Below are 26,333 nucleotides of genomic sequence, written 5' to 3' on the forward strand. Positions count from 1 at the left end.
GGTAGTCTAGCCTTTAGGAGTCATTGGATGCATTTTAAAAGGGTCCAACCCCAGTCCAGCTCCCATCTACACCAAATCTAGGCACCTTACTATATACATCCTTCTCATAGCCCAGAGCTGCACTCTGTGGCTCACCAGGAGACTCATTATCCCGGCAGTTTGAGCGTGAACAGATGAACAGACATCTTGAGGAAGCTGCTGGGTTCTTGCAGCAGTCAGAAGATGGAGCTGGGATTACAACCCAGGTCTGTCTGACCTTAAAGCAATACATGTCTGCTTTATGACACTCTCAGGAGATGATGCTTGAGCTGAACTTGAATGATGGGTCAGAGAGGTGAAAGCAAAAATGGTAGGCAGAGGCAATACCATAGGCAAAGGCATGTAGGCATGATGCAGCAAAAAATGCTTGGAGAATGATGATGAGCTTAAGGTGCTTGTGGGAGAAGACAGATAGCAGGAGATGAGAATGGAAAGGGCAGTGAGAATGAAAAGGCTGTTTGGGATGATGTTGAAAAGGTGAGGACCTGGGAAACACCCAGTGGAGGAGGATGCCCTTGTCAGTGAGACGATGCAAGCATCTGATAAATACTGAAAGGACAAAGACTACAGTGGAGTTAGCTGGTTAGTAATAAATTGTACTGAAGCCTTACAGAAGGGTGATTGGAAAGCCTGGGAGTTTGCCAAAAAGCCCTTATCTCCTGCAGTGCGAGAGCAGTCACAGCTGAGGAGTAAGATCAAAATGTGATCATTGAGTTGCTGAACTCTACTGATATTAAATGCTCACAGTCAAAGCACGTCTTATGTACTAGGGTAAGGGCTGACGTTGGGAAAACCTGGGACTCTGAAACATGAAATGGAGACATCTGAGTGAGAGCTTCTGTGGCTCTTAACTCTGTAGAGCCCCCTGAAATCTCAGAGCTTGAAGAGGTGGCCCAGCTCTCTGGAGGAAGAGTTAAAAGCCTTGAGAAGGAAGATTCTGCTGAGCTCTTTTCCCCATGAAGCAATAGATAACCCCCTCCGGAGCTCATCCCACCTTCACTCCTGGCTGCCAGGAGTGTTGATCCCCCAATCTGGCACTATCCTTTCAGCAAATTGACTATCTTCTTGGTCGTAAATGAACTACATTGAACCCCTTTCACTTTAAAAGGTTCACCCTTGCAGGGATAGATATTTATTCTGGATGTGAATTTGCCTTTTCTTTCCATAGGTCCTCAAGCAGCATCAGTATCTGGGGGCTTACAGGATACTTGATCCATAGGATGAGATCCACATAACATAGCATCTAATCAGGGAAACCACTGCTCAGCAAAGAATTCACTGTTTGCATCACCCATTGCACCTTCCAGAATTAGCCAGCCTCATACTGGACTGTAATAGAACAACCACAGAACACATCTTAATAACATTCTTAGATGCAGTGTTCTGAAAGGATGGGATGCCATCAGAGACCTCTAAATGACCTCCTTGGGAAGAATACATGGATCTGGAAACCAAGAAGTAAAAATAGAAATGGCCTCACTTATCATCACTCTCAATGGCCTAGTGGAGAGATCTCTGTGTTTCTCATTCCTTCAACTCTGGACTCTGCAAGGTTAGAGGTCCTGGTCACCAACAGGGTACATTCTTGTGAGAAACAGAATAAGGATCCCCATGAACTAAAAGCTATGATTGCTGCCAGATCACTGTGGACACCTTGTGTCCAAGTACTGGCAGGTAAGACATGGAGTCACCATCTTGGCAGAGATAACACAACCAGCAGGAAGAGGTAGGGCTGCTTTGACAAAATGAGGACAGGAAAGTAGATGTATGCAACCAAGGTGGTTTGCTTGGGTGTGTCTTGATACTTTCTTGCCCAGTTGTAACCGTGAATGGACATCTGCAGCAGCCACGGCCTGAGAAGGCTATGATTTCCAAGAGAAATCATCCCTTAGGATTGAGGTTTTGGGTTATGGCACTAGGTCAGGCAACAAGACTGGCAGAAGAGATAGCTTAGAGAGAGAGGAGGGAGAAGTTGATTATCATTAAGGCTTGAGATCAATGGTAGCAATGGGGGCTGTAGTTTATCCCTATGGGAGAACTCCCTCTTGTAAGTTTCCCTTCAGGAATAGAGGTACATGAAGACCACGGAAAACATGAATGGGGAAATGAATCTGTGTAGTAATCTGTGTAAAGTATGGCAATCATGGAGATATGGTGGTCCATATCTCCAAACTACTATAAGAGACACAGTTGACGGATGAATTGTCTTCTACCCTGGCACTAAGACCATACTTTCCAAAGACTGCCCCCAATCACTGACTGAGTACAGCAGGGTCATAGAGCCAGTCCACTTCTGTTCAACATGGGATTCCTCTAATAGGAAACTTTGGCTCAGTGCTGTCTAATCAGCACAGCTGAGATTTTCTTCCGAGTTGCACTGTGGTCTGTGGCTTCTGCCATCTAATCCTTCCTTCCTTCTCTCCTTTCACAGGTGTCAGACCTGCAAAGTGTTTTAAAAACTCTCTCTGCCTACTCCCAACATCTTTATCTTGTGCAGGCACTTCCCTTAATAGATCTCTTGCATGTCTAATCCCATCTTGGTAACCATTTATCAGAGGTCCCGAATTGATGCACCCACTATATGTTCCAGAAAATAAGAATCCTGTCTGCCTTTTTTAGTACTGTATCCCCAGTGCCTAGCACCATTCCTGGTAATTGAATTAATCAATGCCCTTGTTAATCATAGCAACATCAATAGCACGGTAGCTGTGGGACCCAGACTGGATGGAAAGGGAGACAAGTCTACAAGTCCAGGATACTCTTCCAGGAATACTGAAAAGGAAAAATGAAAGAGAAGTAAGATTTGGGGTTGAAGGTGACTAGAAAAGAAAGCAGTATTGAAAGGAGCTCTTTTGAGCTTAGAGAGGCTTAGTCACATAAGTTGAGGAGAAGTCAATGACGAGGGAAAGACTGAAGGTACACCAGAAATGGCATAAAATTAAAGAAATGAGGAACAGGTGAGGATGGGGACAGGGAAGGGGTGGGAAGTTGAGCAACTGCCTTGGAGTCTCTATTTTTCTAATGTTACAGGACAAAAGATTGTCTGCTGAAAGAGAGAATGGGGAGTGAGGGATCATGGAGACCAAGGGGAGATTGGGTGAAATAGCCCCTGATGGTGAATGGACAAGCACATTCTGGGACATGTGGAAGACTGAGGGGACGGGCCTCTGCTGAGGCTCGAACCATGCATCTGTAAAATCAGCTATGGGATTTTCTTCAACATCTCCTAGGGGCCCCTGTGTAGAATGGAAATGCTAGACAACTATGATAATACAGGGTTGGAGTGGCAGGCTCTGACAGGGAGTCAGGTGGAACAATGGTGAGCAAGAGGAAGGTGCTGGTAACTTATTTTAAATAGTGATTTACCAAAATCCAGATTGGAGGAAGGAGACCTACTCCCACTTGAAGGAATATTAAACTGACCACCTTTATTCCTGCATCTTGTCTAATTGTCCCACATGAAAGTATTTTCCACCCACGGATGAAGTCCTGGAGGCTCAGAGAGGTTTAAGAAACATGACCAAGTTCCCTTAACTTGTGTGTGTAGAAAACTCTTCCAAGGTTTGGAATTGACTGGGGTTGGGGTGGGGGTGGGGAGAGAAGATGCTTAAATCTCATCTAAATATTATTTTATACTTTTAAGAATGTGTACTTAAGATTTTATTTTATTTTATTTTTAAAGATTTTATTTATTCATTTGACAGAGAGACACAGCGAGAGAGGGAACACAAAAGGGGGAGTGGGAGAGGGAGAGGCAGGCTTCCCGCAGAGCAGGGAGCCTGATGGGGGGCTCGATCCCAGGACTCTGGGATCAGGACCTGAGCCGAAGGCAGACGCTTAACGGCTGAGCCACCCAGGCGCCCCTGTACTTAAGATTTTATACTTATTCTTAGGAATATGCAAGAAGGGAGGCTATGACTTACATGGTTAGAATACTAGGTCATTGAATAAATAGTAACTGCACTGACTTTTCAAAAACTGATGAGCAATTATTTGGGCTGAATTCCATTTTTTTCCCTCTTTTAACAAACATCAGGGCTGTTTTATATATAAATTAAAAAATATTTTTTATCAAGCAGAGACAGTTTTATAGGTGAGCATACCAATCTTTGCTATGTGTGGGATGAAACACCATATTTTTATGGTGTGGTTGATAATCGGTGTGGATTTCAAATTTCTTTTTTTTTTTAAGATTTATTAAGAGAGAGAGAGCATATGGGGGAGGAGGAGGGGGAGAGAGAGAGAGAGAGAATCTCAAGCAGACTCCCTGCTGAGCACAGAGCCCCACATGGGGCTCAATTCCAGGGACCCTGATATCATGACCTGAGCCTAAATCAAGAGCTGGCCGCTAAACCGAGTCACCCAGGCACCCCTGAATTTCACATTTCTTAATGTGCACTTATTAAGTGAGTTTATGGTTTTGACTTTTGTTCTCATTACATGTTAACTGTAACATATCATAGATAGTAGCTAGGTCAAGGAGGTTTTTCTTAAAGAGAACAGAAATAATTTGCCCCTGGCTATGTTCAAAATGGGCTCTGACAAGAATTTTAAGAAGTTTTGCAAATGAGGTTGCTCTTGGAACTTGTTTACTCATTATGAGGTCCTTCATCCATTATCTGATAAAGACGATTTGAGTCAAGTAAAGGGTGAAGTTCAAAATGAAAGCAATAAAGGATTCATTTTCAAATCTGACGATGACTATCTTCCCATAAGCATTCTAGTGAATTTAGATTTATGGACATATGTGACTCTGCAACATGTCTTAAAATTATTGTGGATTCCCTGTGGTGCCATCTCTGAAGCTGGCCTCCTGCAAATGTGAGACTGGACTATTAAGCACACAACATTACAGACAAATATGAGAAGCATGGTTCAGGCTGTCGGTCTTTTTTGTTTTTTAAGAAATTAACTAGAAGAAATGTGAAAAGATTCATTATACACAAAAGAGGCAATGGAATTGCTTTCCTTGTGTTTTTCCTACTGGAGCTGAAAGAACCAGTTTGCTGAATTATGTGTCATGAATAAGCACTTCTTGGAGGAGAAGTTTTATTAAAATAATGTTTTTAAAATCCAAGATGAGTCAAATCTGCTAAATTTTTTGTGAATTGTTTAAAAAAATAGTTCAATAACAGTGTCAGAAAGAATTTGTGCTGCCAGTTGATTCTGGATCACTGTTAATGAGGTAAGACCCTCACTTACAAGTAATACACAATTTACAGTAGGTTTGTTTCCATTTATTTTGTAAGTGGACAGTTCAGAGCTCAGGATACATCTTGCTAAAGAAAAGGTACTGCCAGAGAGCCAGCGTGGGCCAGATTCCTATCACAAGAGGAGTTTTAGATACTGAAACCTTTAGATAGCTAATCCCACAAGGCTGCCCATTTTCTAAGGAAGAGTGGAGGCCCATGTAACCTGCGTGGAGCTACAGTCAGGACCAGTGGTGTCAGTGTGTGCTGTGTGTCCTGGGAGAGGGTCATGGCACTCAAGAGGAAAGACACAAAGCTCAGAGAAATTCTACCCAATTCTGAGTCCAGTGAACTGCCGAAATAGAGATTGCCACTTCCAGATGCAAATCTTTCTTTCTGGCCCAGCCCTCTTCAAATCTTGGTGCCTCTGACACCTCCCCAGTCTCCCTTCCCGGAAAACTGAAGCTGTTTCTTGCCTACGCTGGATCCTGGTTCCCCAGCAGCCTGCCCAGGGGTAGAAATAGTATTTGCCCATGGGTTCTAACATACACAGAACTGCAAAAACTGTTTAGAAACAGAACCCAGCCCAGCTCAGTTTAGTCGCCAGGCGGAGAGATAATCAGGATTTGTGGCAGTGGGACTGAGAGCAAGAAAGTCTACAAAGAGGATGGAGAATGGAAAGGTGATGAATTTCCAAGCCTGAAGGAGTTTGCAGCAGCCTGGTAGTTGTGGGTGGACACACGAGAGGATAACCTAATGGAGAACCAAGTCATTTCTTCTTTTTATTTTTATTTTATAAGCTCTTGTGGTGGTTTTTAAGCACATCCACAGATTCTTTCACTCTCCTCTCATCGACTGGTGAAATCTGTAGAACCTCCCCTTGAACCTTTGTGACTGTCTCCGTCAACAGAATCCAGTGGAAGTGACACTGAGTCACTTTCAAAGCTAAATTAGAAAAGGCCTTGCAGCTAGTGCTGGTATCTCTTTTGATATTTGCCCTACTCACTCCAGGAGGTCTTGGCCACCTTTTAAGAATTCTGCTGTAATTCTACCTGACACCACATGGAGAGACCACAGAAAGAGAGAAAGATACCCAAGGAATCCAAACTGTTCTAGCCCCAGCTGTTGGAGTTTTCCTAGTCCAGGCATCAGTGCTGTGAGTGAAAAAGCCTTCATGATGACCCCAGGCTCAGCCACCTTTCCACTGCAACCACATGAGAGACCCCAAGCGAAAACTGCCTGAGTCCTGTCAACTCCCATATTTGAATGCCAAATAAAGAACTGCTTTTGTTTTGAGCCAGTGTGGTGTGGTTTGTTACCTAGCCGTAGACAACCTGAACAGGCTGTCTCTCTATAAAAAAGAGGCTTTTACTTTTCCTTTCTCAAAAATGGCAAATATTCTGAAGGCCTGGAGCCTTCTCTGCTCAGGGGAAGATTAAGAAGTTTTAGTTTTCAAAAGTCTGCCCCCACCCCCACCCTCTTTTTAACAGAATATATATATATATTCAAATATATATATATTCAAATATATATATTTGAAAACCCTACCAAGAATGTTGGTAGGGTTTTCAAATATATGCACTATTCAGTGGGAGAACTCTGTTGATGGAGCAAGAGAGAAGAACCTAGCTTTCAGAATGGATGCCCTTCCTCCAGAGACTAGAAAAAGTGGAAGGTTGGTGGGGTCTGGGGATTGACCATTGTGCCAGTGGCTAACTTGGGTGCAGAGGTGGCAGGGGTCATGACTAGCAGAAAACCACATTAGCATGAGTTAAGGAGGAGCTCAGTGCAACTATGATGAGTGCAGCACCAGATTCTCCTCTCTGAGTTTTTTGAACTGCACAAGCTGCTTGGGATTCTTATATAATACTAGACGGGAGGAGGGCCTCCTAAACATGACTGATATTGAATTTCCTATCATGTGATATGATTTTGAAAACTTAAGAAAAAAAAATCCTTTCTTGTCCCAAGATTTATTAAACCAATCTAACCTAGTTAGATACATATATTTGTGAATGAAAGAGATTACCTTAACCATCCCAAAGGTGTTTGTTACCCTTGCAAGAGGATTTGACATTAAAAAATTAAATGAATTCCTCATTGAGGAGAATTGTAGGCAATGTAAAAAAAAAAAAGAAAAAAAGAAAACTTAAGAATAATTAAGTCATGGTAAGATAGTCATCCAGGGCTTTAGAAGATCCATTAAGCTGCCCTTGCTCCTAGGATCCCTGTTCCTCCATTTCTGGAATGACGAGATCTTTCAAAGCTCCAAGGTGGTTTGAGCTTTTTAAAGCTTCAAGGCGATTTTCGTTTGCTTATTTGTGGAGATGTCAAATGTGAAGTTTGTTTGACACAAAATGCCCAGGCGCACATAGCTGTTGCTATGAATCATATCCTCTGTATATCCTCTGTATACCAAGGAAGAAATCTCAAACTGTTCCCATTTTATTTCCAGATAGCCTTTAAAATAACCAAGTGAGATTAGTCATTTAGACTTAAAGACCCAGAAACTGATTGCTGGAAGCATTTAATCCTTAATGTTGCCTCCTCTTCCTTCCTGGTTTCCCTAACTAAAATAAACCAGTCATTAGTCTTTGTCCATGAAATAAAATTAAATCAACTAAGGTTTCTTCGCAATATTTTCTTTCTGTCTTAACCAAGTATTACAGTTGATCAGAGTAATTAACAGCGATCCTATCTAGGTGGGAAGGTATTTTGATAACCTGACAACTGATCTGAATTCCAACTCCATGAAGGAGACTTGGCAGAATGTTGGTAGGGTTTTCAAATATATGCACTGTTCAGAATCAAAGAGGAAAAAAATGAAATCCTGTTAAATGTGGCCCAAGATGAAGGCATTGAACTTCCGTTCCTGAGAACTGATGAGTTCTTTTCAAGGTGAGGTGTGCCCTTGCATGCAGACTGGACTTAAAGGGATCAAAGGAACAAATAAACAAACAAAATGTGTTCTCAGAACTCCCAGCCTGATTGCCTCAAAGAAGTAGAAATAGATCAAATCAAAGCATTTTTTAAAAGATGCCAAGGTGGCTTTTTAAAGATCAGCATCCTAAATGCCAGATGGCTAATGAAGGTCAGGCAGGCAACTTCCATAATTTGCCATTATGTGTTTAGTCATACACCTTTATTGGGAAAATGATGGATAACTTTCTCCTTAGCAACTTTTAGGGAGTATTTTTTCTATAATATGTAAAAAATTAAAAATATGACTGCAAACATGTAGTAGCATAAAAGCAATTTAAAGTTTATTTTTTCTGGTAGAGCTAGGAGGGCAAATGAACCTCACGATAGCCATGTTTATGCTCCAAATGAGATTAATTGCTTTGCTTACAACTGGAGGAGTCTTAGTGAATCTGAACCACACTTTTGCCAACCTCTGACTTCGAGAACCAAAGTTGAAGAGGATAAAGCTGAAGCACACACTGTTAAAATCGCTTTTGTAGTACAGATTTTAGAGACTAGAGGGCATAATTGTTTTAGCTGATCCAAGACAATGGAAAGCAAAATCTATTAATCTGTTTAGTACATGGTGACCTAGAGGTTTTAAAAATTTGGATCATGAATGCAAGCTTGTTTCTCATTAAAAATCCAAATCACTGTCTGCTGGAAGGAGCAGCAGAATAAAATGTGCATTTTCTGTGGTTGTTGTGGATGTTTTTGCAGAGGCTCTAGGCTTATGAGAGAAAATAGAGCACACTTCAAGGGGCCTTTTGCTTCAGTGTATTTTCCTGTCTTAAATCTATCAGGTTGTCCACTTGGTCTTCACTTGGGCTTTCCTCCCCAAAATAGCAGCCCTCCCTCCCCACCAAGAATATGTATGTGTGTATGTACATGTGTATGTATACAATGTACTTGACAGGGATCTCAATAATTAGTTGAATATAATTATGAAAATACAGAGTCCATTCTAGGTAGTGAGATTATCTTTTATGAAAAAGTTTTTTTTTTTAAATGTACACCTCTCAATAAATTTTCTTCCAAAGAGATTAGCTACTTGATGACATTGTGTGGTCCTAATGCTGCTTTTACCTTTATCTGGCTTCTTCTTACTTAAGAGTTCCTGGGTCTTCTTTACCATTTTACCTTCTTTGATATGATACCCTTCTGGTTTTCCCTCCTTACATATTATATGTGACCCCAAGCCCCAGATCACTTTCCTCTGCATTAATTTCTTCTGCTTCTGTTCATGCCAGCACACCGATATGGAGGGAGAACTGTGGAAAAGTGACTTCCACACTCACAAATTCCTGCTTAATTTCATCACGTCTTTGCCTCATAAACCACAATTCTTATTACCACTGTTAAAAAAAACAACAACAAAATTCAACTGAGTAAATTTAAAGATCTAGTTGGCTTTATTCAATGATTCATGAATTGGGCAGCATCCCATCTAGCAAGTAGAAAGGAGCTCCTAGGAATTGTGCAAAATGGAAGGATTTTTATTAGCAGAAATAGGGCAGGCCAAGGAGGTTATTAGCAAAAGAAAAGAAAGTATTGTTTCAGACAGGGCCACATTCCCTTAGGGGCAAGGGCAAGGGGTCTTATTTTGCAGATTACTTCACTAGTGCTGATCAGGAAATTCCAGGCTGATTGGTTTAAAATCCACTCTTGGGAGAGGCTGAAATTGTAGTTAGGGTAGATATTAAGTCTTGCAGGGGCTTAGCAAAAGTGACTTCATTTGGGCTCTGTTGTTGCTTTTTAACACCACATTCAAATTTTCCTTGACTGATAGGTTGTCTTTCCTCTTTTTCTGCACACTGAAAGCCCACAAGCAGGATATCTGTAACTAAGGAATTCAAGTGCTGAAGGAAATGGTGGGGGACTTTAATAAGTTTCTAGGTAAGGGATAAACATCTCATTAGATAAAATGTTAAATACTCTTCCAAAACAAGCTTTTGACTTCTACCTCCAAAGTATATTTCACATCCATCTACAATAGGCAAAATTTTGGTCCCCATGACTTTTACCCCCGATTTTACTCTTGTGAATGTTACTTTCCATGGCAGAATGGATTTTGCAGGTGTAATTAAGGTTACTAATCAGATGACCTTCAATAGGAAGATTATGCTGGATTATTCAATGTAATCAAATGAGCTCCAAAAGCAGAGCTATTTCTCCGGCTGGTAGTAGAAGAGGAAGTCAGATATTTGCAGCCTGAGAAGGATTTAATATGCCATTGTTGGCTTAAAGATGAAGGGGCCATATCAAGGAAAGGGGAGCCTCATTCTGTAACCCTTAAGAACCTGAATTCTGCCAACAACCTGAATGAGTTTGAAAGCAGAATCTTCCTAAGAGCCTACAGATAAGAACCCAGTCCAGCTGATCCCCTGATTTCAGTCTTGGGAGACCCTGAGTAGAAGACCCAGTTAAGAAATGCTGGACCCGGGGCACCTGGGTGGCTCAGTCATTAAGTGTCTGCCTTCGGCTCAGGTCATGATCCCAGGGTCCTGGGATTGAGCCCCGCATCGGGCTCCCTGCTCAGCAGGAAGCCTGCTTCTCCCTCTCCTACTCCCCCTGCTTGTGTTCCCTCTCTCGCTGTCTCTCTCTCTGTGTCAAATAAATAAATAAGATCTTAAAAAAAGAAACAAAGAAGAAAGAAAGAAAGAAAGAAAGAAAGAAAGAAAGAAAGAAAGAAAAAGAAAAAGAAAAAAAGAAGAAAGAAAAAGAAAAGAAAGAAAGAAAAGAAAGAAAAAACAAAGAAAGAAATGCTGGACCCAGACTTGAGAGCCACACAACTATGTTTGTAGTCATTATTTATAGCAACAATTATAGAAACTATTATATCATTAATTTTTCTCTGTTTAAGCTGTTTTCATTTCAGTTCTTCTGTTATTTATGATTGAAAAAGAAAGTTTTTATCTCCTCAAGCTGTGAAAAGTTAAGTCCTTAAATTAGAACATTTCCTTCTATACCAATGGGCCGTTGAATGTGTTAGCACTTAGAAGAAAGAATTCAATTCTCTTTACATTGGCTGAATGGCTGTTAAGGACTAGGTTCTGTACTATTCAGTTTATCTGTAAACTGAATAGTTTACAGATAAACTATTTTCTATCCTTATAACAACTTATGTGCTACAAGGGAATATAAATGATTATATTGGGGGAAAAATAACAACCATCTCTGATGGTAAGAAGAACAAGAAACATTCAAAAAGGAAGCAGGCATATAAGGAAACAGTTTATTTTTGAATCTGATTCTAATATGCAGTATATCCAGGATTTCAGAAGTCAGCTACAGAGCTGAAGTGTTTCTATTTTTAAGGCTAATGAATTTCAGGCCACAAACTGAACTGTATAATAAATATAAATTTTTAATTTTATATGGCAGCTTAATTGTTTATTTTTGAGTACTGTAAAAGAAAAATTGTGCCAGACCAGTTAAACAGGCAAGGAAAACTTAATTCAAGAATATTGCAAAAGGGGAGAGAGACTGTTGCAATAGAAGAGAGAAAGTGAACACTACTAAAAGAAAAGGCAAGAGGATTCCTAGATGCTGGGGTGAGCTAATGGAAAATACTGGAGAACTTGATGGGAAGTTAGTCAGTGACATTAGGCCATCTGCATTTACTAAGTGTCTTTTTTTGAAGTTAGGGTCCTACCCTCCACAAAGACTGAGACAGGGGCCCTTCTTGATAATTCCATTTCAAAGGGATGGCTCCCTTGTCCTGGAGAAAAACATTCCTGGTAGTAGAAAATTTACATTTCAAGGAGAAAGGGAAAGAATTTACAATTGCAAATTTTCTAAAGTAAATGTTCTAAGAAAAAGGTAGTCAGGGGTACCTGGCTGGCTCAGTGGGTGGAGCATGTGACTCTTGATCTCAGGGTTGTGGGTTTGAGCCCCATGTTGGGTGTAGAGATTACTTAAAAAAGATAAAATCTCAGGGCACCTGAGTGGCTTAGTCAGTTAAGCATCTGCCTTCAGCTCAGGTCATGATCCCAGGGTCTTGGGATCGAGCCCTGCATCCGGCTCCCTGATCAGCAAGGAGTCTGCTTCTCCCTCTCTCCCTGCTCAAGCTCTCTCTCTCTCACTCACTCTCTCTCTTTCAAATAAATAAAATCTTTGAAAAGAAAAAAAAAAGATAAAAATCTTGAAAAAAAAGAAAAGGAAAGGAAAGAATAAGACAGCCGGAAGCCTGTAGTCAGGAAGAAGTTTGAAATTTGGTCAAGTTGAAGGAATGTTAAGGCCATCTTGGTCAGTCCCTGTTTTGCTTGGCCTCTCAGAAAATGTAAACGCAGTCTTTTTGAAGAGTTTTATTTCCCAATGGCTAGACTCATTCCAAACCCTACCTACCTCCCACCAGTTGTTCCATGGTTCCAGGCACTAAGGGCTAAGGTAGACTCCTCTGAGTATCAATTGTCCACAACCCAGTTTATGTCAGAGTGGTCCATGGTGCTGGGTTAGCACAACTCCTTGCAAGGCCAGCAGCTCTCTGATGCTTCTATGCCAGATTTGGGGTACAAGAATTTTACTTCTAAATGGTCTATGAGCCAGTCTACCTAGATAACCAGGATGATTTTTTCTCTGACACATTCTTTTTTTTCCCATTTACATATTTTCTTTAATTTTCTTTAATTTTATTATGTTATGTTAGTCAGCATACAGTACATCGTTAGTTTTCGATGCAGTGACCCACAATTCATTGTTTGCATATAACACCCAGTGCTCCATACAGTACGTGCCCTCCTTAATACCCATCACCGGGCTAACCCATCCCCCCACACACCTCCCCTCTAAAACCCTCAGTTTGTTTCTCAGAGTCCATCGTCTCTCGTGGTTCATCTCTCCCTCCGATTTCCATCCCTTCATTTTCCCTTCCTTCTCCTAATGTCCTCCGTGCTATTCCTTATGTTCCACAGATAAGTGAAACCATATGATAATTGACTTTCTCTGCTTGACTTACTTCACTTAGCATAATCTCCTCCAGTCCCATCCATGTTGATGTAAAAGTTGGGTATTCATCCTTTCTGATGGCTGAGTAATATTCCATTGTGTATATGGACCACTTCTTCTTTATCCATTCATCTGTTGAAGGGCATCTCGACTCTTACCACAGTCTGGCTATTGCAGACATTGTTGTTATGAACATTGGGTGCATATGGCCCTTCTTTTCACTACATCTGTGTCTTTGGGGTAAATACCCAGGAGTGCAATTGCTGGGTTATAAGATTGTTCTATTTTTAATTTTTTGAGAAACCTCCACACTGTTTTCCAAAGTGGCTGTACCAACTTGCATTCCCACCAACAGTGTAAGAGGGTTCCCCTTTCTCCACAACCTCTCCAACATTTGTTGTTTCTTGCCTTGTCAATTTTTGCCATTCTAACTGGCGTAAGGTGGTATCAATATGGTTTTGATTTGAATTTCCCTGATGGCTAATGATGATGAACTTTTTCATGTGTCTGTTAGCCATTTGTATGTCTTCTTTGGAGAGGTGTCTGTTCATGTCTTCTACCCATTTTTTGACTTGATTATTTGTTTTTTGGGTGTTGAGTTTGAGAAGCTCTTTATAGATCTTGGATATCAGCCCTTTGTAGTGTCATTTGCAATTATCTTCTCCCATTCTGTGGATTGCCTCTTTGTTTTGTTGACTGTTTCCTTTGCTGTGCAGAAGCTTTTTATCTTGATGAAGTCCCAAAAGTTCATTTTTGCTTTTGTTTCACTTGCCTTTGGAGATGTATCTTGAAAGAAGTTGCTGTGGCCGATGTCAAAGAGGCTACTGCCTATGTTCTCCTCTAGGATTTTGATGGATTCCTGTCTCACATTGAGGTCTTTCATCCATTTTGAGTTTATCTTTGTGTATTGTGTAAGAGAATGGTCGAGTTTCATTCTTCTGTATATAGCTGCCCAGTTTTCCCAGAACCATTTATTGAAGACTTCTTTCCATTGCATATTTTTTCCTGCTTTGTTGAAGATTATTTGACCACAGAGTTGAGGGTCCATATCTGGGCTCTCTGTTCTGTTCCACTGGTCTATATGTCTGTTTTTGTGCCAGTACCATGCTATCTTGGTGATTGTGGCTTTGTAATATAGCTTGAAATTAGGCAACGTGATGCCCCCAGCTTTGTTTTTCTTTTTCAACATTTCCTTGGCAATTTGGGGTCTTTTCTGGTTCCATACAAATTTTAGGATTGTTTGTTCCAGCACTTTGAAAAATGTCATTGGAATTTTGATTGGGATGGCAATGAAGGTATAGATTTCTCTGGGCAGCATAGGCATTTTAACAATGTTTATTCTTCTGATGCATGAGCATGGAATGTTTTTCCATGTTTTTGTGTCTTCTTCAATTTCTTTCATGAGTGTTCTGTAGTTCCTAGAGTTATTCTTCATCTGATCAAACTAACATAGCTTAATGGAGAGAAAGAGGGTACAAGAAATAAAAAGAAAAATAATATAGTTAATTTCTCAAACACATTTTTTTTCTGCCACACATCCTAAAGAGTAGGCTGATTCATTCAACAAACATGAAAGCATTAAAACGCTACTGTTGTACATTTATGTGCTAATTAAGGAAAACAAAGAAAATGCATCTCATTAGCCTAAAGTCATTAGAGCCTGAGTTTAGCCATCCATTCATATAGTTTATATAGTATTTAAGGACTTGTCTGAATTGGAGCAGTAAATTTAAATATTAAATAATTGTTTTCCTCAGTAGCACCTAATACTAGAAACCATAGTAATCACTCATTTTTTAAATATGCTTTTACTCTCATATTTTTAAAAGTTTTTGATTACATGCTATTGCTAGCTATATAGGGATTTTCATAATTTAAGGTTTTTTTCTTGATGTTTCTGATAATCACATTTAGTCAAAAAAAAGAAGAGGGCAGTATATAACATACCACATAGAATGTATCTATTTGTGTCATTCTACAAGACAAAGTTTGATTTTGCTCATAATCTCTGTACATGAGAATGAGGCCTATGATAAAATTCTTAGAGATCATTTATGTGTCAAATATGGCTCTGTCAGGAATAAGCATTATAATAAGTCCATGGAATGATTTCTGAGGAGGTTGAGCAATAAAATATCAAGAATTTTTTTTTAGAAAATCTTGCAGTTTTAAGTAACATAGCAGATACCAACAAACATTAAGGTTGAAATCAATTCATGACGTTGCCATGACAACAAATCTTGAAAACTGAAAGTGAGGATAAAGATGAATAAAAATTTGGTTTGTGGACCTCATAAAAGGATCAAATCCTTAATTTTTTAAAAAAGAAATTTTCCAATGCACAGGGTTTCTGTAGCTCCCTGGGCAAGTAGGCCCCTTCCCTACTGGGTTGTACTTCTCTCTTTGCTTCCTAAGGTTTCCTAATGCTGCCACCCGACCCAGCCTCTTGAGTCTTTCTGCTTCCCTTGGCTCTTGACTGAAAAGTGGCAAAAAAAAAAAAAAAAATTCCATTTCTTTTTAGTGCAACAGAAACAGCCTGGAATACTCCAAGGGAGATTTTAATAAGTAAACAAAGGAAAACAAAAATAGTAATTTAGCTCCCCAAATAATTTTTCAATGATTTCCAGGTGTGGCTCTCTTGGCTTGAGCAGTTTATGGAACTGTGACAACAGGAGGGAGACCAACCCATCCCAGCTTTCCCAGGAATTCCCTGGTTTTAGCACACAAGCTGGGAAACCTCCTGGTCTTGGGAAACTGGGATGGTTGGTCACCCTACCTGTCTATGGGAGGGTACCCTAAAAGCCTCTTTTCCAATTCTTAGACTTTTTCCTCTCCACCTCTTTGTGTGTGTGTGTGTGTGTGTGTGTGTGTGTGTGAGAAAGAGAGAGAGAGAGAGAGAGAGAGAGAACAAGAGCTCGAGAACATGCACAAGCAGGGTGAGGGAGAAGCAGACTACCCGCTGAGCAGGGAGCCCAATGTGGGACTTGATACCCTGGGATCATGACCTGAGCTGAAGTCAGATGCTTAACCAACTGAGACACCCAGACGTCCCACCTCTCCAACTCCTTTAGTGTCCCTTTAAGGTAGACACAGATGATAAGAAGGTTGAATGAGCTGGTCTGGCTGAGAATGGAGGGGTCTCACTTATTCCAATACGTTAGTAGGGCAACAATTAGAAGGCCATTGAGCCATGGACTTGTAAAGGAATATTTCACCACCTTAAGCAATACTCTTAGAAATAGATGTCCTCAAGCCCCAACAGTTTACCAAAAGTTTACTCAAACCCCAACAGCTACCCAAAAGTTTATCACAGGTGTTGCAGGTGCTGATAGATGTCCTCAAGCCCCAACAGTTTACCAAAAGTTTACTCAAGCCCTAACAGCTACCCAAAAGTTTATCACAGGTGATGCAGGTGTTGATATCAAAGATAAGCTAGATCTTTGGATGGTGTGAATAGTTGAACTTGACAGCTATTCGACTCAGTACTTGTCAACAGTTAAAACAAAGTGACTTTAAAGACTTCTTGATCAAATAATCCAGCATACTTGGTCTGTTGTAGACCCAACCCACAAGTATGGACAAAGAGAATACCCGCAAATATTTTAAAATACTATATATAGTGAGTACTTAGAGGTGAAGAATTGGCTTTACTGGAATTAGAGCTGCCATTAACCTCAAATATGAGTGCATTTTTTTTTTTTAAGCTGGGTCCACACCCAGTGTGGAGCCCAGAACAGAGCTTGAACTCACAACCCTGAAATCAAGACCTGAGCTGAGATCAAGAGTCAGACGCTTAACCCTCTGAGCCGCCCAGGCACCCTATGAGTAGAATTTTTATAAATAACTTTTATGCTTTTTTATGTGTATCCATGTAGAAAGGAATGAAAAATACAAAAAAAAACAATAGAAAAGACAATGAAAATCATCAATAATCTTATTACACAGAGATATCCAGAGCTAATATTTTATCATTTGTTTCTGACTTTCTCTGTATATACCAACACAGTACGCATATGTATCATATAACTATAATGTACATGTGGTTTTCTAATCTTTTTTTTTTTACATAAAATTTGTTACAGAATGTTTGTGTCCCTTTCCAAATTCATATGTTGAAGACCTAATCCCCAGTGTGATGTTATTTGGAGATGAGGCCTTTTGGAGGTAATAATTAGGCTTGCTGTCATTAGAGTGGGACCCTCATGATGAGATTAGTGCTCCTATAAGCGGAGACAGCAGAGAGCTTACCCTCTCTCTCTCCCTGACATGTGAGGACAGAGCAAGAAGGCAGCCAGGAAGAGAGCTCTCAGCAGGAACTAAATCAGCCAGTATCTTGATCTTGGACTTCCCAGCCTCCAGAACTGTAAGAAATAAGTTTCTGTTGTTTAGGCTACCCACTCTGTGGTATCCTGAGCAGACTAAGAAAACATTATATAATGAAAAACTTTTCTGTGGTAAGCATTCTTCACACACAGTATTTATAATGGCCAGATAGCCATCCATCATATAGCACGAATGTACCATACTAATTCTACCAAACTGCTAGTTTAATTCATTTAGATATATAATACACACTTTTGGTTGCTCTTTCTGTTTTCCAAGGAGAACAATGATTTTGTTTAGGAATATACTCCTTCTCCATATAACCATGCACCTCAAAGAGAAATAATTCTATTAGGAGTTCCAGAAATGGACCTGGTTGGCCTAAAAATAATACAATTCTTTTTCTCTGGCATGTGGTCACTTCTAGCCCATAAAATGTGAAGGGAAGTTCTGATGAAGAGATTTGGGGAGTTTTTCTCATATCTAAGATAGAGCTATAAAAAGATATAGTCTCTCTTCTTCTTGTAGACATTGTGAATTGTGGATATTTAGCCATCTTACTTTCTGCCAGTTCTGAAGATCGCAGAGAGATGAATGAAACCTAGTTTCTTGATGACATTGACGAACTACTGAATCATAACCCTGAAACCTACCTCCTGTGTTCTTCCTGTTCTGTGAGATAAGTTTCCCTTGTATTTAAGTCAGCTTGTGTCAGGATTTCTGGTACTTGTATTTGGACACAAAATATTTTGTAAGTTTTGCTGTTACAGCCATCTTTGTGCATAAATCTTTGTCCACATCTCAGATTATTTCCTGGGATAGAATCTCTGAAGAGAAAACCCTGAGTCAAAGATAATGAACATATTTAATATTTTTCATACCTATTGCTAAATTTATTCTGAGAAAGGCTGTATCAGTTTGTACTATCAGCAATATGTGAACAATTATTTCAATGTACCTTTACTAGCATCAGATGTTATCTTTTTAAAACTTTTTTTTTTAAGGATTTTATTTATTTGAGAGACAGAGCATGAGCAGGGGGGAGGAAGCAGAGGGAGATGGAGAAGCAGGGAGCCTGACCAACCAGGGCTGGATCCCAGGACCTCAAGAGCATGACCTGAGCCAAAGGCAGACGTTTAACCAACTGAACCACCCAGGCGCCCCTCTTTTTAAAAGTTTTTATTGATGTGGTAGAGAAATAATGGTACCATGCTGTGATATCGCAATCTGCATCTTTGTTAAAGGGATTAAACCTGTTTTCATAATAGTATTTATTAGTCATTTGTATTTAGTCAAATGTACATTGTCTATTCATGTCCTTGACTACTTTTTCTTACTGTTTTCTTAAATGAAATTTTAGGATATGTATAGTCGCTTTTTAAAAGTTGGTCATAATATACTTTTCATTTTGATATATTTGTGGTTTGGATGAAAGACATATTATCATAGGACAGACATTGATCTTCGTTTTTTAGTTTATAAAATGAAAAAAAACCCTGAAACTCACTAGAGACATAAAAAGCTTCTTTTATTTAAAAGATGTTCATAGGGCACCTGTGTGGCTCAGTTGTTAAGCGTCTGCCTTCAGCTCAGGTCATGGTCCTAGGGTCCTGGGATAGAGCCCCGCATCGGGCTCCCTGCTCAGCGGGAAGCCTGCTTCTCCCTCTCACACTCCCCCTGCCTGTGTTCCCTCTCTCACTGTGTGTCTTATTTATTATTAAATAAATAAATAAAATCTTTTTAAAAAAATAAAAAAATAAAAGATGTTCATATCAGGGATGCCTGGGTGGCTCAGTCAGTTAAGTGTCTGTCTGCCTTCAGCTCAGGTCATGATCCCAGGGTCCTGGGATAGAGTCCTGCATGGGGCTCCTTGCTCAGCAGGGAACCTGCTTCTCCCTCTCCCTCTTCCTGCGGCTCCCCCTGCTTGTGCGCTCACGCTCTCTCTCTCTCTCTGACAAATAAATAAATAACTAAAATCTTAAAAAAAAAATAAAAGATGTTCGTATCTATGGAGTTTGGGTAAATTAATGAAAGAGTTTAATAGTTACAATCCAAATTCACATGGAGTCTTCTCACTTTTTTATTTCTCTAATCAGTACTCTTAGGCTATTTAACTGCTCATTTTAAAGCTTCATTTATGACCTGTTCAACAATATTTAGGTTTCCGTCCGCTGCTTTAAGAACCCACTACGACTACTCTCATGCACCCCCTTGCTAAAAATTGTTTTATGTGAGGGCTTAGCAAATTTATGATCAGCTGGAGAGAAACATGGGTATGTGAAAGGAAAAATGAGTTCTAATAATAATATATACTCAAGGTATAGGAGGCAACACTGGTTCATTTTTATTCTGAAAGTGCCAGTTTTCAGCAGTTCTGCAATAGCATAATGCAGTCTTCATTATTAATGTGTTCGATTATACCTTTTTATATAGGTTGGCATTAGCTAGGTACTCTCTTGAGAGAAAAAGGGAGACATGATGAATGATACTCATTCCTTCATTGCCAAAATCCTCCCATAACTTTGACTGGGTTGTAAAGAAGAATATTACAAAGTACAACAGTCTGCTTTGCCCCAGACGTTAGAAGGAAAATCTATATCACTTTTGGGTCTGGTTTGTATGTAGAAAGTGTGGCAGCCTTTTCAGTGTGATTCAACAGGCCCCTCTTAGGCAAGAGTGCAGGAGCCAGGAATCATGAATGGGTGGTTCTTGAGTTAGATGGGCCTTATCCTAGAAGTCAGGTAGAAGGTCTATAATCACTAAGGTTTGGAGGATGACTTTAGTGACCCAGGAGCAGCTGCAAGGGGGAGATGAGTAGCAGGACCAGAGAAAAAAGCACATCCTGGAAAATGAAATACACAGTGGTGGAAAGAATTTCTGTCAGAGCACAACAGGTCTCTTCCAGATTTGGCAGGCAGCAAAGGACACTCAGAAATGTGGGCTCCCAGTGGTTGACTCCAGAAAACCCAAATTCCAGATCTGTTGAAGGATAACAAATCTCTACAAACAAGTTTTAGTGAAGAGAGGGATATGAAGTGGTATCGTAGGACCCAAAGGCAGGAATTCAAGAAGGGATTGGAATTAAGAACAGGAAAATCACCAGGAACTCAGGTCATGGCCTGCCGTCTCTTTTCTCAATGTACATCTGCTACATTCTTCTCTCTATATGCGTGTGGATAACTCACTGTGGTTCACAAAGAATGTGGCATCTCCTAGCTCCTAGAATATATGTCATATTCCAGCCACACAGATTCTGAATCTCTCTTTATTATCCTTAGTCTCCTGCAATTTTTTCTCCCTAGAAAGGTAGGTAGAAGATAGATTAGATAGATAGATAGATAGATGATAGATAATATTCTATTATGGTTTCTATTCACTGATAAGCCCAGCTCTAGTCTAGTCATTTGTATTCATGGCAGGTAGGGTCAAAGTGAACAGACAGAACTGTGGGAACTCAACCCTGGGGACTGGAGCCATCTACTCAAGGTTATTGTGAGCCATCTACTCAAAATCTGAATCTCACTGGACTGGAGAGGAAGAATGAGGCTCTCAATGTACTGCCCGCTCCATATTGAGATTGGTCTTTGAGCTATGGACCCAGCTATTGGTAAGGACAGTAGACTGAGTTGAGTTAAGATCAGTCTTAAGACAGTAACTGACATAGTTCCTGTCTTAAGGAATACTTCTGAGGAGTGGTTATATAAACGCTTATAAATTCTTCTGGTAAGTGTATATATTTAATATATATTTGTTTTGTACTTTAATAAATACTGAAAACTTTCTGCCATGATGGAGTAATAGGGTCTGGATTTGCCCTCCCACCTTCAACAGTTAAAAAATCAGATGAAATACAGAAAACAATGGTTTTCAAACATGAGATGATGGGTGGTGTCAGGACTGTGATCCACAAGAGAGGAAGCCTGTGATTACCTCAGTTTACTGCCTGGAGAGGCTACAGCACAGGTAACAGAACCCAAACAGAGCCTGGCAGTTTCATGAGTTGAAAGTCCAGGGAGGCCAGTGTGGCTAGAATTTGTGGGACAAAGTAATGAAGAGAAGGCAGCTGCAAAGAAAGAGCACTCTGGAAATCTGAAAAGGGTTTTCTTCAAATCTTCATCTGAGTAATGATCTGAGTAAAGGAATAGGGACAGGCGTAAACATCACCAGAATGAAGGCATAGCTAGGAGTAGGTCATGTTCACACCAGCCCAAATGAAAGGATTTCCTAATACATGAGACATTAGGTAGGCCTCTCAAATGGCTCTTGCCTTAGTGATGGGGCCAAATTAGCTCTAGGCTAAAGACTATTCTGGGCCAAATCAGACAAAACTTAAAAGCAAGCCTCTAAATGATCAAAACAAATTCTAAATGTCCCTAAACAAAGCCCAACAATAGTTAAATGAAAGCAACAAAATGTAACACTCAACAAAATAAAATTCAAAATGTCTGGCATCCAATATAAAACTACCAGGCATGCAAAAAGCAGGACAATAAGATCTTTAACTAGGAGAAAATCAATCACATATATGTCAGAATCAGTAGATAAAAACTGCAGGTTGAAACAACTATTGTAAACATATTCCATATGTTCAAGAAAGTGGAAGAAATATGAACATGATAAGAACAGAAATTAAGGATTTAAGAAAGACCTTTGGAACTTCTAGAGATAAAAATACAATATCTGGAATGAAATCCGAAAACAATATCTGAAATGGAAACTACATTGGATGGAATTAACAGCAGATCAGATGCTACAGATAAACAAAGATCACTGTACTTAAAGACTAGCAATAGAAATTATCAACGGAGAGAAAAAAAAGACTAAAAAAATTAATAGAGCATCAGTGACCTGAGGAAGCATATCAAGCAGTCTCATACACAAGTATTGGAGTCAAAAAAGGAAAAGTGGGCTGCAAAATTGGAAAAAAATTTTTTTTGAAGAAACGTTTTCCCAAGTTTAATGAAACTAGTAAACTCACGGATGAAAGATACTCAACACACTTCAAGCTAAGAAACATGAAAAAACCCCAACACTTTGGCAGGCAGAATCATGGTGCCCCAGAGATAAACATGTCCTCATCCCTGGAGCCGGTGAATATGTTACCTGATAGCATTTGCAAATTAAGGATCTGAAGGTGGGAAGATGATCTGAACTACCTGGGAGAACCCAATACAAAGTCCTTGTAAGACCGAGGCAAGAGTGTCAGAGAGAAAGAGACGTGACAGTGGAACAGAGGTGGCATTGAGGCAAGGAGCAGGCCATGGGCCAAGGAATGCACACAGACTCTGGATGCTGAAAAAGACAAGGAATGGATTCTCCCCGAGAAGCCCCTAAAAGAGGGCAGCCCTGCCACCATCTTGACTTTAGGTCCACTGGACTGATTTTTAAATTTCTGACATCTAGAACTATAAGATGATAAATTTGTATATTTTTTAATTTATTTTTAAAAAAGATTTTATTTATGTATTTGAAGAGACAGTGAGCACAAGCAGGGTGGAGGGGCAGAAGGAGAGAGAGAAGCAGACTCCCCACTGAGCAGGACCTTGGGGTGATGACCTGAGCCAAAGGCAGCCGCTTAACCAACTGAGCTACCCAGGCGCGCCTAAATTTGTATTTTTAAAATTGAAGTATAGTTGACACACAAAAGTTGTGTTGTTTTAAGCCATTGAATTTGTCATCATTTGTTGCTGCAGCAATAGGAAAATTATATGAATACCTAAGCACATCATAGAGAAATTGCCAAAAAAAAGTGATAAAGGGAAAAATCTTAAAAGTAGTCAGAAAAAAGAAAGGAGCACATTGAATATTGAAGAAAAAAGCTTTTTTTTTAAAAAAAAAGATTTTATTTATTTATTTGAGAGAGTGAAAGAGAGCTTGGGCAGGGGAGAAGGCCAAGAGAGAGGGAGAAGCAGACTCCCTGCTGAGCAGGGTACTTGACTCAACTCGGGGTGGATCCCAGGACCCTGGGGATCATGACCTGAATTGAAGGTAGACACTTAACTTGGTGAGCCTCCCAGGTGCTCCTGAAGATAAAAATCTTAAAAGCTTCCAGAGGGGAGAAGATTCTGAACACCACTGGACTTTATGTTGGAGTTCACTCACTATGCCTTCAGCATATGTTTTGGTTCTCATTTTATACAGCTTGGAATGTTGTCCTTTAATTAATAATTGCTCCCCTTTTAAAGAGCCCTTGCTAGAATCCAGGCTTTTAGGATAGATTATTACTATTCCCAACCCTACCCCCTAAACTAACCAGTGAGGTTTTGAACCCAGAGATAGTTGATTAGTAATTGGAGGAGCAGGAGTCAAATCCAGATCATCTTGAGAGGATATGCTCATTTCACTGTGAGCACTTCTCTTTCCTTAGGAAAATCCCATGCATCCTTCAAAGCCTTACTTAAGTCCCATCTCTTCAGTGAAATGTTTTCCTTAATAATCCTAAATGCAATAATCCTTACTGTCATTGATCTGTGGTAGCTTGTCTTTAAGGATATGCCCTCTCCTCCCCCTGCCTCCATGAACCAAACTCCTGATACAAGGTCCTGTGTAGCCCTGGTCTGGGGTGACTCTGTAACTCACTTTTGACCAATAGTATGTGATGGAAATGGAACTGGGTAACTTCCAAAGCTAGATAATGAGTAACCATTTCTGGGTCTCTGAAATGACTCCCTCTTGGAACACTTGCCCGGGGGGAAGCCAGCCGTCATGTAACAAATCTGACTACCCTTAGACTGCCATGCTGTGAGGAAGCCATGCTAGTTACATGAAGGGCACATGTGGAGAAAGAGTCAAAGGTCTGACTAACCCCAGTGGTTCCAGAATCCCATTCCCAACTGAGGCAGAAGAAAATGATATCAGATGGAAATTTGAATCTGGACAGAGAGATGATGAGCAGCAGAAATGGCAAATATGTCCAGAAATAAAAAATAATTATCTTTTTCTCATGTAAAAAATCTTTTAAAAAAGATCATTGACATTAATCAAACATAATAGCAGTGTATTATGGGGGTTATAACATATACAGAAGTAAAATTTATGACAATATGACAACAGCACAAAGAGAGGTGAGAAATGAAGGCCTACTGTAGTGTAGTTCTGAAAAGATACTTTGAGGTGGTAAACAATATTATTTAAAGGTATACTGTGATAAGTTAAGGATGTATATTGTAAACCCTAGAGCAGGTTGGCAAATTAGGACTGTGAGCCAAATTTGTTTTGTAAATACAGTTTTACTGGAACACAGCCAAGCCCATTTGTTTTCATATCTGTATGGTCCACAAAGCCTCAAATGTTTATTCTCTCAACCTTTAGAGAAAAATTTGTCAACCCTGCCTTAAACAACCACTAAAAAAACCACCATAAAACAAAGAAGTATAGCTAATAAGTCAATAGTGGAGATAAAACAGGAAACATAAAAACTTAATCCAAAGGTAGAAAAAGAGGAATAAAGTCATAATCTCCCTGCTGCATCCTACACAGTTGAGCATGCTCACCTGGAGTTTTCTTCTCCCCCTCTGGTTGCTCCTTCTCAGTCTTTTTTGCCTTCCTCTGCTCCTCTCTTACATGTTGGTCCCCGTCTACCACACTAGCTTGTCTGCTACTTACCAAATGCATCCCCATCTCCACACCTGCAGAATCATCTACAGTTCTAAATAGTCCATGCTGTCTCATGCATCTGAGTCTTTGCCCATGGTATTTTTTCTCCATGGACCTCCTCACTCCTTCCACCCCCAGCCCTCACCTCTGCTACTGCCCCATGCCCTTGCTAACTCTACTTAACTCTAGCTCTAACTAGAGGATTCAACTTAGACATGATCTCATCCATCCCACAAGCCTTCCCTCACCCCACCCCACCTGTGCCCACACCTCTTTCTGCTACTAAAGCACTTACTGCACTGAATCATAATTATTTATTTACTTGTTTTTCTTCTCCATGACATTCTAGGATCCTTGAGATCAGGAATAAGGTCTTTTTTTTTTTTAATCCCTGATACCTCTATGAAGTGGATGTTGAATAAATATTTGTTAAGTAAGTAAATGAAAGATGGAATGAATACCTACTTATAAAATGAGGATATTATAAAATAATAACAGAAGCTAATGTTTATTAAAGGACACTTATGTGCAGACACTGTCCAATGTGCTTTACATGCATTAGCTTATTTAATTTTTATAACAGCCCTATCAGGTAGGTGTTATTCTCATCTTCAGTATTTGATAAGTTAAGTCTGTTTCCTCAAGTGGTGAAGAAATAACCAGCATTCGAACCTAGGCATTCTGATGCCACAGCTAAGTTCTGGAATGTTAGAGCTGAAAGAAACCCTTCGAGATTGTATGTCCTACCCCTCACTTTACTGATGAGGAAGCTGAGATTCACAGAGCCAATAACAGAACGTTCACAAAACAATACCTGAACGTTCAGAAGTATTTATAAATGCTTTGTCTTATTTAGCTTTAATGGTACTGTGTGATTACAGTTGGGTTACAGGGAAGCTGCAGTTACAGAAGGCCTCTTCTAGGAACTCTTGTCTTAATGAAAGAGTGTGGAATGTGCACAACTTAATATATATGTGGAAATCCCTGGAAGAAAGATGCTGCCAAAGATAGAGGAAGAAACTTCATTCAAAATGAATTTATAGGTTAAAACATAGCAGCAGAAATGTTTGTACTGAAAATTGAAAGTGAAAGAGAATAGAGACAGAAATTTAATGACTTCGTTATCTATAAACAAACACTCGTAATTGACATTATATGAAACTTATTTGTGCTTGTGTTTATGCAAATGAAATATCCTAAAAATCTATATGCCAGAGTCCTGCTTTCTTATCCATTCCACAGTAGTTAGGTTTTGTTTTTTCAGCTTTGAAAATAAGT

The sequence above is a fragment of the Eumetopias jubatus genome, unplaced genomic scaffold, assembly GCF_037043125.1.
Source record: "Eumetopias jubatus isolate StellerSeaLion01/CBP00866 unplaced genomic scaffold, mEumJub1_p1.0 scaffold_5, whole genome shotgun sequence".
Lineage (NCBI taxonomy): Eukaryota > Metazoa > Chordata > Mammalia > Carnivora > Otariidae > Eumetopias > Eumetopias jubatus.